General features: G+C 38.8%; 1 protein-coding gene and 1 non-coding gene across 2 annotated transcripts in view; one reads left to right on the plus strand and one right to left on the minus strand.

Annotated features, from left to right (window-relative positions):
• Positions 1-14916, plus strand: part of LOC139728497 (metabotropic glutamate receptor 1-like) — a 180617-nt gene that overhangs the window by 116417 nt on the left and 49284 nt on the right. The window lies entirely within an intron of this gene.
• Positions 423-498, minus strand: Trnat-ggu (transfer RNA threonine (anticodon GGU)). The gene has a single exon. It is a non-coding gene; the product is annotated as a tRNA-Thr (tRNA).

Here is a 14916-nt window from a genome sequence, read left to right on the forward strand (position 1 = left end):
ATGTGAATATATAAATATATGTATATATATATATATATATATATATATATATATATATATATATATATAATGAAAACTTTGAGCAAAGAAAATGGGTTTTCATCGGGATTCGAACCCGAGACCTCCGGATTACTAGACCGGTGCTCTACCGACTGAGCTACTGAAAGCCCTAGTTCGGTGTTCGTCCCAAACCCGTAATTCTCTTTGCTCGTGTGGTCAGAAGCTACAGTGTGTGTATGTTTGCCACACACACACACATTAACCTGACATAAACCTAAAGGATGTAAATCAACTTTGGAATAAATGCGAGGGATCACCGAAGCGATGCAGCTTTTTTTTTTTTTGTAATATATATTGAAACAAAGGGAGGGAAAACTGACCAGAAACGAATAATAAATAATGAAAACTTTGAGCACAGAAAATGGGTTTTCATCGGGATTCGAACCCGAGACCTCCGGATTACCAGACCGGTGCTCTACCGACTGAGCTATTGAAACCCTTAATTCTCTTTGCTGGTGTGGTCAGAAGCTATAGTGTGTGTATGTTTGCCACACACACACACTTTAAGCTGACATAAACCCAAAGGATGTAAATCAACTTTGGAATAGATGCGAGTGATCACCGAAGCGATGCAGCTTTTTATTTTTTTTTTGGTAATATAATATATTGAAACAAAGAGAGGGAAAACTGACCTGAAACAAATAATAAATAGTGAAAACTTTGAGCAAAGAAAATGGGTTTTCATCGGGAAAACCCATTTTCTTTGCTCAATTATTTACGATAATCTTATACGTATTCAGAATGTAATAACATAATTGTATTAACTCACACACGCAAAAAAACAACAACAACGACACGAAAATGGATGGATGTATTTTTGCCTGTATGTATATCTGATTCAGTCTATATTATTTCTGTTTTTAACTTGCTTCTATACCTACATGGTTGCAAGGTCGAGTGTCCATTTATCTGTTTTGGTGTCTTTTTTTCCGAGTAACTATCATTCGTCCGTCAAGATGATTATCTCCTCAAGATGATTATCTACGCATTCAGAATGTAATAACATAATTATATTAGTTCACATACGAAAAAAACAACAACACGAAAAGCCACACCCTCGCATGTGAACAGTAGCAAACAAATGACAGACATGTCATGTATATAAACAAAAAATCTTGACTCGTCGCTGCTTTCCAATGACAAATTCTTCTTAAAATTGTTCTTATTCTGGCCCGGGTACTCTGCCTTTTTCAAGTGGTAATTTTGAGATGCTCCTGATAAAATAATTCAAATTACCAGAAAAGATAATAATAATATGAGCATATTGTAAACTTACGTAATAGTCTTAGAAGGTCATCGATGTAGAGGCTCAGCTCTTATTATGGCCTCATTTTGTTTAATTGAAGTGATGCAGAGGTGTTTTAAGCACTCATCACAACGGGTGATGTTTCAAGCATGGCATTTTGATTAATTACTGTTCAGATCCTTATGATTATTTCCACATAACAGCCAACAGGTTATTAATGGTCCATGACTTAAATTCCTCTCTGTCTGTCTGTCTGTCTGTCTGTCTGTCTCTCTCTCTCTCTTCATAATATGCTTAAAGGGAAGGGTTACCTTTGGTTGAGATAAGGATTCAGCCCCTAATTTCTTGCGAAATAATCAGAAATCATTTATATGAAATATTAAAGAGCATACAATTCAAAGAGAAATCAAAACTTTAGCTGATTAAAAAAAAAAATCGGGTTTGAAACGGCAGAGATATCCAAAAACAAAGCAAAACAAAGTGGTCCAACAAAATTTGAGTCCAACCCTTTGTTGAGATCTTTTTGTTTGGGGGTATCTCAACCATTTCAAAACCGATTTACATCAAACTTTTTTTTTTCCTTTTGGAATTGTATAAAATATAATGCTCTTTAAGTTTTGATATAAATGGTTTTAAGCATTTCGCAAAAAAAAAACTAACTTCGCACCTCATCCAAAATTATACCATTTAGCCCTGCAAAACTAATCAAGTATTTGTTAAACATCGTCTTTCAATAGCGAAATGTCAGGTGACTTCCGGTGGTTATGACTATAACACATCGAGAAGAAAGGTGGTACTTTGTTCTTTCATCATCCTAAAAACTGTCATCCTTGATCAATGAGATTCCTAAGAATTACCTTTGCATTACGGGTAGGCCGATATAATGTATGCCATTAATTTCCTTTTTCGTCTAATGTATACCTTGATGCAGTTATTTCCTTGACTATCAGGACCATTAATCGATCAATCTTTCAGTCCAGCAGCCTTTTATTCTATAAATCTTTAAATTCACTATGACTATGACGCAATTCATCACGAATTCCATATTATATGACAACAAACAGCCATTCAGATTCAAATGCGAATCATTTCCCATGCACTCTGCGAAGCTAAGGTGAGTTTCCCTAGCCATGCTGTAGTGTCATTGTTATTTCAGACAGGGAATGAACCTAAAAAAGCAACACCGACTATAATGATAACTTCAACAGCAACACGGCACAAGGCCATCGATTTAAACGTTTTAACGATATCCATCATCGCGATACGATCTAATCGGAATTGACAAAGCAAATTCGGCGCGAAGCATTAGTTGTACATTAGCTTGCAACGGAGCCGAGTCAGCCCGCTATAATTAACTCGATGAATTACTAAGCGGTAGGGAAGAGATGTCGACGATCTATGTAAGAAAGGAAACAAGAGAACTGATTTTAATTGAAATTCCGCAAGACGAATCAAGGCAACAACAACAACAAAAGATCTAATTTTAAGTGTGATGCATGTATACCGTGCAAGCTAGACGTGGAATTGTTTATATCGATATTGGCAAGTATAACAGAATATAAGCACTTGAATTTGATTTGTACAATTCTTATGGTTCAATTCACATCTGTGATTGCCACAAAGTGGGTTCATACCAAAAATATAATAAGAATAGGTTTATTCCGCAGTATAATAATGACTAAGTATCACTATCTTTCTCACACAGTATACATAGCATACTCAAATGGAAACGCAATATACACGTGTCAATGCGCAGAATTTACCATTTTTAAAAGTATCAGTCTTCTCAGGACATTTTCCTTCGCGTGGTAGTAGCAAATTTAAATATGTGAAATTTACTACTTTAAGATTTACATCTCATTGCGTTCCCATAGTTTCTGACTTTCATGATAAAGCGAAAGAGCAAAAACGTAAATAATACATTGTATTATGGACTGTTTTCATAGAATGTTTATCTTATAGAGTTACAAATCTTTATTGAATCTTGATTCTGTTGTTCCATCCGTCACTGTTCAAGCACAATAATACGACTAGCATGTTACTTGTCCTATTCGTGTAATTTGGAAAACATTTAGAAATCGATCGTTCTGTTTGTTGCGTGTGATAGTCCAAAAGCGCCGTGCTCAAGCTTTAAAACGATCGTGAGATTGATGTCTCGATAGCATGGCTGAACAACAGCACCCTGTCAAACGAAGCAAACAATGATTATTGCACGGATGTATGCATGCATGTATCATCACGGATATCATTACATCAAAACATCTGTGGGCATGTCACTCCACAACCACTGACGACGTTGATGTTGAAATGTGCCGTTCGCCGCGCTCGCGTCAGCTGGCACGGCGGAATTTACCGTGCTCATATATCAATAACATGATGTATGGCAGTAACTTGGCTGGAAACATCTATGTTCTGACGTACTGTTCTCAGCAGGTAGGCATGTTGCAGATGAAATGTGACACATTGGGAACGGACACGCCAAAACTGGACTACCGCTGAATATATATTGCTGTCCAGTTTTCGATGTTTCGATGTTTGGTCAGGTTACTCCTCTCCGAGCTTGTTAAATTCACCGCACACTTGATCACAACGGAAAAATCGTACATTTGGATATTAATTTTTAAATGGGTTAGTCTAATACCGATTATTAATTGGCTAAACACATTTACGTAATGGAGGCACATTGGTTGTGTTCGCCCATGGGCAGTATATTTTTGTAATGTTCTCCCATGGGAAAACATTTTCACGTAACACATGACAAACGATACCAAACGATTGAAAGATCATATTTTTCACGAAATCGATAGGATAAATTTGCCTATTCCACACAATTATGTGAAAAAGCAGATTTGACTAACCCATATGATATAACAGATGATAACTTTTGTTGGCGGGAAAACGTACCAAACGTTCCACCCTCAGGGTTTGAAATGCTATTATTTCGGAAGGTTATAAGTCCCTCGACTTCGTCTTATAAGAGGTTATAAGTCCCTCGAAACTTCGTCTCGGGACTTATAACCTCCCTCAATAGCATTTCAAACCCTTCGGGTGGAACATTCGGTATGTTCCCTCCCCGCGAGTCATCATTCTATAATGTTCCTGTCCACCTTTTGCTTGTGTTTGGCGCTTTCTTTGAGGTGCCTCTGTCGAAAAGCGAAATTGCACAATTTTTTTTTAATGTTACCGTATACCGCATTCATCCAAACGTAATCAACACGCACAAGCCACACACGTGAATGCGTGTTTTCTTTTCTTTTTGCGTGGAACCTATGCTTTAGAACGGTCACATTATTATCAACAATGATGTAAAGTGAGTAGACAATTAGGAAATAAAATTTTACTTCTTTCTCTTCCTCCATTTTTGTAGTTGTTCGTTTGTCTGTTGTTGTTGTTGATTTTTTTTTTGCAGGTTGAACTTGCCACCATGATTCTCTTTCTTTTTTCTTTTTAAAAGGAACAATGAAAAGAAGGATGGTTTAAAACAGTAATGCAATGTAGTGCACGGGGTTACTGACGAGATACGAGGTCGGGAAATTTTGCATTATATTATGTGAACCTTTAACCATTGATGACCGTGAAAGGGATGAACCCGCTCGAGGTGAATTGGCTTATAATGATTTGATAAATTCCATGATGGAATATGCTTTATTCATATTTCATTTGCTAGGATCGAAGGAGTCTGACATGAAATTCAGACGGCAGTTTTCCATGTAGAACATATTTTGATTATCTTCGCATTCTCGCTCAAAATGAGTGTTTCTGCTGTCTCTATAGTTGTTCAAAAACTTCTATATATTTCCCTCAGAAAGATGAATACATAAGTATGGAAAGCATTTCGATAGTTTTGAACGCGCTCGTGTGTGGGCACAACTTTTAATCAAAGGAACTTGTTGCGAGTAATGTGCCTTCAACATTACTAATCACTGCAGTGAATCACATAGTCATGAAGGATGAATATACAGAAACAAAGTCAGTGTGGCGGTTAACTCACCGGAGAGCGACTCAGACCTCACTCCTTATTATGGCATGTATGGGGATAATGCGAACAAGAGTCATAATGACTGTGTTGTGATAAAATCTGTTAGCAAGTTGTCATTCGAAAAACCTGGGCTTCAATGCATTAAAAATTTTATTGAAATCAAACTATTCTTGAAAAGCCCAACAGTTAAAATGTCTGCTCTGTCTGATGCCATTCATATTGTTTGCATATAAGAACTTTTTTTTTGTACTTGAATTTTGTGTTACGGCATCTACGACAGTACTTTTTTTTTTGGGGGGGGGGGGGGGGGGGTGGGGGGTGGGTTATGTCATATGAACATCAGGAATCTCTAGAAACCATCATCAATTTGTCCTTCTCAAGGGATACGTTTTATCTCTTATCTTTTCCAGCAACTTTGTGAATGATGTGTGACACATAAATGTGGGAGCCGGGTGCCTTTGAATGTCTCTTCAGATAATGGCGCTATATAAATGCTGTTTCCTTATTACTACTATTATTATTATCATCATCATCATCATCATCACCATCATCATCATCATCATCGTCATCATCACATCATCATCGTCGTCGTCATCTTTTGGGTTTGCTACTGCTGTCCTTCTCTTGTGGAAGATGACTGCCTGGTGTTTGAGTTGAGGTCTATCTCTGGCAAGCTTTCATATGGGCCCTTTAGCTTAGACCCGCTCTGGATCTGGGGTAAAGCTAGTAGTCGTTGCAATGGAAAATGCTTGGTGTAGGTCATGAGAGATGGATGTATTTTACTTATGACTATTGAAATGAAGTGAAAAATGGAGGAGTGCCTCTATAGAACGCGGGCATGCTCGTGCATCCTCGAGATAGGGCAGTGTAGAGCGGTTTCGTTCTTTCTGCAGATTTTCCATGAATTGGATGCGACGTCTTAGTCAGGTTGCCACAAAGATGCCCGACTCAAGTTTGCATGCTCTGCAACTGTATAGTGATAATGGAAGCCATGGGCGTTACACACCACCTGCATGCATTATAGAAAAATCAACACCATCGTTGGAGCAGTGATGGAAGCCAGAAATTTTCCCGCCCGCTCTGCAGTGTCGTCTGTCCTTGCGTGTAATGTGAGCCTTTTAGAATGTCCTCAGCTGGCTTAATCAGTTTTGCACACACCTTGCCGTCGCCCTTCTGTGTCATTAGATATTTTGGATAAAAGGACACCAATGTGGATGGGCTAGTCAGTACGCAGCAGCGCTACACTATCCATCTATAGAATGTTGAGGGGAGAATACTAGAGAAGGGCCGGGGCAGGGGGCATATACGTACTCGGCGAAAAACGTGACCGTGCAGGGGTGAACCTGTTGGTGTTGATGCGTGTGGCACAAACTCCATTCTAAAACCATGAGGAGGTGACGAAGTGGATTTAATTGGATCACGCTTAGTACGTTACCTTCGATGGCCATTCATATACTGAGCGAATTACGCTATCGACTATCCCTCTGCGATACATGGGCTATTTCTGAGGATTCTCGTATAGAAAGCAATAGATTCTCGAAGGTGATGCGAGGCTACGTGTTCAACGATACGCAGGTGGCGGTTCCATCGAAGGTGCAAGGTCTCAGAAAGTAGGTTGTTAGATGACACTAGCCCTGTAACCTTGACTTGTAGTATACATTCCTAACATCGTAGCGTGAAGAACCGCTACGGAGAGGACAGGGTAATAGCATGTTTTAATTGTCATAATGTGTGGCTGAAGGTGGTAAGGTGTTTTAAAAAGGATGGTGCAGTTTAAGTTGAGATGGGGCTTTAGGTTTCCAACTTTTTTTATCATATATTTTTTGTGGAGATAATGAGAAACCTCTTATGAAATATGAAAGACACATAATTTTAAGAGGAATTCAAAGTTTATTTGATGAAAATTGGTTTTGAAATAGCTGAGATATCCAAAATAAAGCAATCCTAAGAAAAGGTGGGACACACCTTTTATTAAGATCGCTTTGTTTTACTTTATTTTTTGATATCTCAGCCATTTCACAACCGATTTTCATCAAATTAACCTTGAATTCCTCTTTAAATTGCATGCTCTTTAACAGTTCATGGAGTGGTTTCTAAGTACCACGCAGAAAATTAAAAGCTGAATCCTCGCCTCAACCAATACTATTATAATACCATCTCTTTAAAAGTAGGCTAGCATTGCCTGTCTCAAACTCTCTCCCTTTCTATACCTATTTATACCCCTATGCTTTTCTTAATCATCGCAACGTGAATTAATCTGTGAATGATGCCAACTAAGACACGTAAATAGGATTGAACACATTCCTATCAACGGTGCCTATACCTCTATTACAGAATTTATGTATTCTGCTCACAGGAGACACCCGTGGATTGAACATGCTGGTCATATTTAGTATTAGCAAGTCTGTCACCAGGAAGGAAAGTCCTCTTACACACACAGAGACTCCTACGAGGCGTTTCTTTCTTTCTTTGACCCGTTTCGTCTTGTTTTGTGTAGTATTACCTTGCTTTCCTCCTTTTTTAAAAACTTTTTATATATTCTTCTTTTTCGTCTGTCATCTCTGCTCATCTCATCCCATCACATTTGGATGAAGTGTCATTCTTATCATGTCTGAAATGAGCTAGAAGTCATACAATAACCGCAAAGACGATACAACGTCCGGGAGAGTAGCATCCTAAAGGGAGGTAATGCAATGCCAGTGGGGGTTGCAAATTAATTCATAGTGACGAAAATTCTTCTAGAGACAGCTGACAGAGACGAAGACACAATTAGAAGAGGAGGAATATCAACATTATCCTGGCAATACGACACTGTAATTCGTATCAAAGTATCAAAGTGTCTAAGCTGCAGCATACTCCAGCACCTCCTGGCGGGAACTCAGGCGCGGACTCATACATTTTGCAACACGTGGAAATGCCACTTGCCGTAGCTGTGATGGATTTGGGATGAACACTGAAAAGAATAGAAGAGAATAAGAGAGAAGAGAACTGTTTAGAAAGAAGACAAGAAAGGGCAAGAGGGATAGAAGGAGCAAAAAATAAGAGTTGCAGCGAGATATAGGCATAGAGCTGATAGAAAAGATAGAAAGAGAAAGCGAAATGGACAACAGACAGTTTTGAGATGAACGCAGTTTGTGTGTGCGTCTGTGTGCATGTGCGTGTGTGCGTGTGTGTGTGTTTTCATGTGTGTTTTTTGTGTGTGTGTTTGGGAGGGGCATCTAAAGCGATTCTACAGTCTTGTCGATTAACGATGAAGTGGGTGCCTAGGAGAAGCCTATTTTGTCATTAACCATTCGTCATGCACGATAAAGTGATGTCACTGTAGACAAAGTTGTGATTAATTATATGCTTCATGGTATTAAGCACTGTAAGCTCGCTTCCAGGGCCTGTCTTCCCTTGTGTTGATAAACATACGTTTATACTACAAGTATCATATATAGCAATAACAACTCATACATAAAGTTCAAACAAATCTCGTATGTTTCTACAAAATGTATACATGGTGCCTATTCTTCACGCACAAGTAAACAGTTTTCCGACACAACAAAATTTCCAAGTTTTAGCTGTTTACAACAATGCTCGCATTCAACATGATTTTTCTAAAATGTCAATACCAATTTCATTAATGTGTTTGTTCACCATCCTTTTTGGATGTTTCCCCCAATTTGCCGAAGGGCTATTGTCCCTTAACGTACCAGCACTATCGTGGCGGCACCAGCATAAACAGTGGGAATATATGGCGCGGACGGCAGCTAATCCTCCAAGAGATCTGGATGATCAATGGCAAGTCTGAGCAGGGGCGAGCGGTATCTTTATGGCAATTTAGCGGTCCCGCAGGATAGGATGACATTGTGTATATATGGGATCGTAGCTTCGGGGCGCACCAATCTGTGTACGCCGCGCGCGCTCGTCTCGTCAAGTAATGATAGTCCAGTTTTGCCTGGAAGATATGAAAGACGGAGAGAGAAAGAAAGTACAGAATTTTAGTAAAACCTGCTGACTTGTAAAGACTTCATAACGAGAACGAGTCGTTGAACTTGTCCGATGAAAGTGTAGAGCATTGGAAAGCATGAACCAGGCATAGTTATCAGATTTCTGGTAATATTCTTCTGGAGCAAAATGGTTGAGAATGACTATTCAAAACATACGATACATTAGAATGGGGATCATTTTATTCTTATTATGATGGATATGGCAAACATCGCCATTAAAGGTCCTAATTACCTTTGGGAGCAGTCATTTTATAAATGTTCAAGATATCACTTTTGATGCATATGTGTAAGTCAGTTGTATCACAAAACATCCTACCATATAAAACTTTGGCAAGAAAGCCTAAAATATAAGGAGATTACTATTTTTCTCATTAAACCACGTAGACGGTTTAGTCCGGAAACATTTTTATTCTAACTATTGTTCACATTTTGTATATTTAACAATATTTAACATCGATTATACTCATTCAAATTTTTACATTGGTTGTTTTTATCCCTTACTCACATTTTAGAACTATTTTAAAGCACTAATGCTGGGTTTTTGTTTCATCTGCAAATGGTAAATTATGCCTTTGACGCTCCCCATTACGTGTCTAATTTTGACTAACTTTGGTCATCATTATCATTACATTCATTGAATAACTTCAGCGTCCACTGACTCCTTATCATAAATCTCACGTGACAGGAAATGCCCCGTTTTCTTGGGGCAATATACTTGCTTGAAGTCATGCACATATCCCATTCTGCCACGCAGTTCTTTATTTTCCTTATACATCCCGTTTTTGTATTTTCATCTCAATTATTCTTGTTACAGACACAAAAGCATCTTTATTTCTTAACACGGCATATGTATTGCCACAGGCTGAATTCTACACTGCAAAAAGTCCGGTGTTAAATAGTGAACACCGAGCTGGTGTTAAATTTTCGGTGCTCATTTATGGTGTTAGATTAACACCTCCGGGTGTCATTTCCAAATATAAAACTGTTTTTTGAAGAGTTTCTTAGTAACTGCACTTCTTGTTGATTTTTAATCTAAACAAGACGATCAAGAATTTTACATTAAAATACTAGATTTTTGAAAAAATGTGAAAATGAATTTACACCACAGTAACACCAGCTGGTGTGGTCTCTTATTGAAGCTGGACGGGTGTTAAACCATTGATATTAACACCAACACATATCAAATCAACACCATGTGGTGTCATTTTTGAATTAAAACCAGTAGTGTCAAAATAACACCAGGTACAGTGTCAAATTAACACCACGAAGTGTCAGGTGAACACTTTTCAACACCATCACAGTGCATTTTTTACACCTGTGGGTGAGGTCTTCTATTGAAGTTTGATCGGTGTTAGATTTAACACCCATGGTGTTAAATCTAACACCGATGTTTTTACAGTGTATGAAATTAGCTACACTGCTGGAGCCCGTATGTTTATGGTGGACTCGTTAGACACACTTATACCTGGCTTTCTTCACTGAATTCAGTGATTGTATGGGTTTTTTTTTTTTCTGAGGGGATGGCCGTCTGTAGAAAACGAGTGTTAGTATGTTTACCGGAAATTCCATCTTAATTCTGCTCTACCAATGTCTACTCTGCTTCCTTAATCATCCCAGTGCAGTGAAGCTATAAATGCCCAATTCCCAGATTTTGCGAGGGTCCCTGATTCTAAAACTTCTGATAAAGCCGGAAAATTGTGTAATCCATAATTCACTTGGTTAACAGCACTTTGATAAAGTTAAAGCACAGTACCTCTTAAGTTCTTTATCGGAATTTTGAATTGGCGCCCGTCAGTGTTCGTGTCATCCTACCAGCCTAATATGCTCCTCTATACAATACTGTGTCAAGACTGAGGGACCTGGTAGGTCAAACATCTCGTTCATTGAGGGTTATCTGCTCCAAGTGGGATTCGAACCAGAATATCATGTTCAGGGGCATACGGTGTCTGCTATTCACACTTTAACTATTACAGTGTTTCAAACAAAGATAATGATAAGATTGAAGGGTCATTGTCTCTTGTCATCGAGTTGTCGATCTTCATCTACAAAGTTGTCTCTTGCTCCAGCGACAATTCCCTTTTCCAAGTCTGAGAAAGGGAAAGTTTACAAACAAAGCTTTACAAACATTTCAACGGTATTGGTGAGCTGGGAGACTCACGCAAGAACTTACAACCTGCAGTGTTTCTCTAAGGTGTGTCTTCTTTTTCTTATTTTGAGAATGTGATTGAAAGAGTTGTGACAAGTTTGAAACGAATCTCTTTTTAATTCTTTTGTCAAGAAAGTCAAATCCTTTTTACGTAAAAGCGTGAAGTCTCCTCTTCGCCTTAACAGTAGGTTATGGTGGTGAAGTTAAGTAATAAGATAAGAAACCCTACAGGTTGAGCGATCTTTAAGGATACATCCGAAGACAACGCACAGTAGCGTCGCGTCCATGGCAACACCTTCATCTCCTGGTGTAAAGGATGATGATGCAGATTGGATGAGTCTGCACTTTCCGGAGCGTTGCATCATTCATTATAATTTTGGCGTCTCCTGCGTCCGTTTCTTTGACAGGGAGTCAACCGATGTCTCCGAATGTCATACCCTCCATAGGAAGCGCCTTGCACGTGACAACCAATTGGTCCTCCTGGAGATTGATTGGCCTGCCGGTTGGAATATCCGGGTTTTTTCTCTCGGGTACCTCTCCTAACGGTGACAACTAATTATGATACACTTTTCGCGCCCCTCTTACATATACTTTTTGGGGGTGTACGTTATTGCCCGAAGTCTGAAAATTGCGTTTTGTAGGGCTAAGATTAATGAGGATGGACAGGCAGTAATTGCTGAGGTTCATTATTTTGCTCGCTGTGACGCAACGGCGATCTCTTAAAGTGGAACAAGTGACGCCCTCTGTTACCGATGACGCTCACTTTTGATGGAAAGATCAGGGTATTTGACGTTGCCACAAGGTGACCGAATTAAAAACCAAACTTTGTTTTGTTTTTCCCCCACACTGAAGACTAAAGCAGGATTCACGTTAGAGGTTCCAGGCTCGTCATATTGAATCCTGAGGGGATTTAGACGAGTTGACTTTCAAAAGCTACCCTTCACCTCTCGCAGTCATTACCGATGTACTTTTTGTCGGCAAGAGGAAGCGTGCGATGTATCTCCTCCTACATTCCCGGTGAATGGTGATTATTATGGCCAGAGCAGGGGGCGGGCGGGAATGACGCGAAACCTCATATGAGAAGGATTCGATATTACAAACTTTGCCCAAGGGTATACATAACACATAAACAACGCATACTTTATAAACGCAAACAGCGCACGCACTCACACACTTGTAGCGACAGCGACATAACACGTGAAGAAGCTACAGCCATGACAGCAGTAAAGCCTATAGCTAACCAAGTTTTCTGGTATCGAAAGGTATTTATACCTTGTAGATGTCATTGAAGTCTGAAACATGATGTTATTCCTGGTTGAATAACTTCAGAATACTGATGTGTTAGATATGCTAGGATTTAAGCCTTGGGCATAACTGCGTTTGAATGAAAATCTGGAAATTTCAACACTTTATTTACAACTATATGGCAAGTTGTGAGGGAATGACATGCTCACTTTCCCATTTGCATATTCATATTGACCGTTCAAGAACTCTTTCCTGAAAAATCAGTGAAACTTCAAAATGTCATAACTTCCTTATATTTTTCAACCGATTTCGATCAAAGTTTTACCGTTGATTTTTTATATTTTATATATTTTTGATATTTTACTCTTTCTTATCAGACCCACTTGTATTTGGACTGGATTTCCCCTTTAATTATGTCGTCTGAATGTCGTTTGTTACCAAAAAAACAAACAAACAAACAAACAAACAAACAAACAAACAAATCAAGTCGAAAGATGTAAGTTGAGGCCGTTGACATTTTTTTAGATTATGATAGCTGGATAAAGTGAATGGCGCAAAGTGAATATATTTCTTTCTAAAAGACTGTGATAATGATCCTGACCTCACTTGACCTTCAACTGTCTTAATCTCAAAATCCCTTTGGGAATCTTCCCTTCTATCGGTATTTTGATTATCATATTCGAAAAAAGCATCGTGTAGGGTTTACTTGGCAAGCTAGTGCCGTCACTGAAACCAGATTTAGCTCTTCAAAGTCAACCGCGCCATAAACATTTTAATCATCTGCGTTTATGAAAGCTACTTTATAGGATCATTATTTTGGGAGATTGATAAAACCGGCTGTGACTTAGCCTGAAGTAATACAGGACTTTGAGCGAGTGAGAGGAAGAGAAAAAGGGAGAAAAGGTGTGTGAGAGAGAAGGAAAGAGATAGGAGGGGGAAAAGGAGGGAGGGAGGGAGGGGGGAGAGATTGACAGAAAGGAAGCAGGAGCAAAACGTTAAATTCCATTGAAATTCGAATCAGTGTCCACTTCTACCAATGTGATTAGCTCTCCAAATCGCAAGTTTCAGCATTCTCTATAAACGAAGTAATCATTAATTGAATCCATTTTAAAATCATTTTATGTTAGCAGTTTCATGTACACAATATAGACCTATAGTAAGCCAAAATAAACAATACGCGCTGATATGCACCTTATCGAGTGAAGCAGGTTAATTACAGCTCACAATGGCAAGAAAAGAGATATTATGCAGTACAGTCCCTTACCACTTTGCCAACATCCATATAAGCATTATTATTCTCATCATTACTTCAGCATATCATGCATAATATAATATATATTGCAGGCTCAATGGGTGCAGAAAATGCATATTACGTTTGATAAATATTTTGATTAATCAATTCTTTGATTTGTGGAGGATTGACCTGTTGATATCAACAGAGGTTAATTAATAGGGAAGAAGAAAGGTATATTATGAAGAGGAATCTTTAGCCCATAATTCACGATTTCGACCAGTTTCATGAGCAAGAATGTGCATGTGTTACGTAGTCGTGTGCACTCTGAATTCATCTCTTCTGCGCCGTGGGTAAGAATCCCTTAGATGCGAATAAGGTTATATCGGGTTGATTACAAGGATGGCTCTTAACAGTGCCTGATTTATCATCTGGGCCAGGGAATAACGTTGGCATTGAGATGTGTTGGCCGACCTAAATTAGGCATATTTAGCTGGCATCGGTGCACGGTGCTCGTGGGAGTAAACAATTTATGTGTTTCATGCCTCATGAAGGTAAAAATTGATGCCTGTATAAAAACAGTGTAAATGAGTTCACAAGAAGAGAGCATAAAGCTGAGTGAGTTTTGAGAAAGAAAGAAACAAACTTGGTAAGTCTGGTCTGCTAAAATTAGGGCAAAATCCATGGAGAGGCCAGATTTATTAAATTTCCTAACAGCAAACACTTCGATTAATCAAAATTTACATCGATATGAGTTTGGAGAATGCATGCACCAAAATATCACACCCGCCTGTCCAGTAATGGTTTGTAGTCTCACTCCTATAGCTATCATGTGCTTTGCACGCTCCTCATACACACACGATGCCACCGCTGTGAAAAATGTACACCATATTTTTATGTGTACATGGTCACACATTATGAGTATAACCCCAAAGTTGCCATTCTGACAAGCAGAAGCGAACGAAATGATTGATTTCTGACCATCCCAGCCTAGTTGTGAAAGGTGCAGTTCCCGTT

The sequence above is a fragment of the Diadema antillarum genome, unplaced genomic scaffold (genome assembly GCF_040938485.1).
Source record: "Diadema antillarum isolate AM-2024a unplaced genomic scaffold, OU_Dant_1.0 seq00000182_RagTag, whole genome shotgun sequence".
NCBI classification, from domain to species: Eukaryota; Metazoa; Echinodermata; class Echinoidea; order Diadematoida; family Diadematidae; genus Diadema; species Diadema antillarum.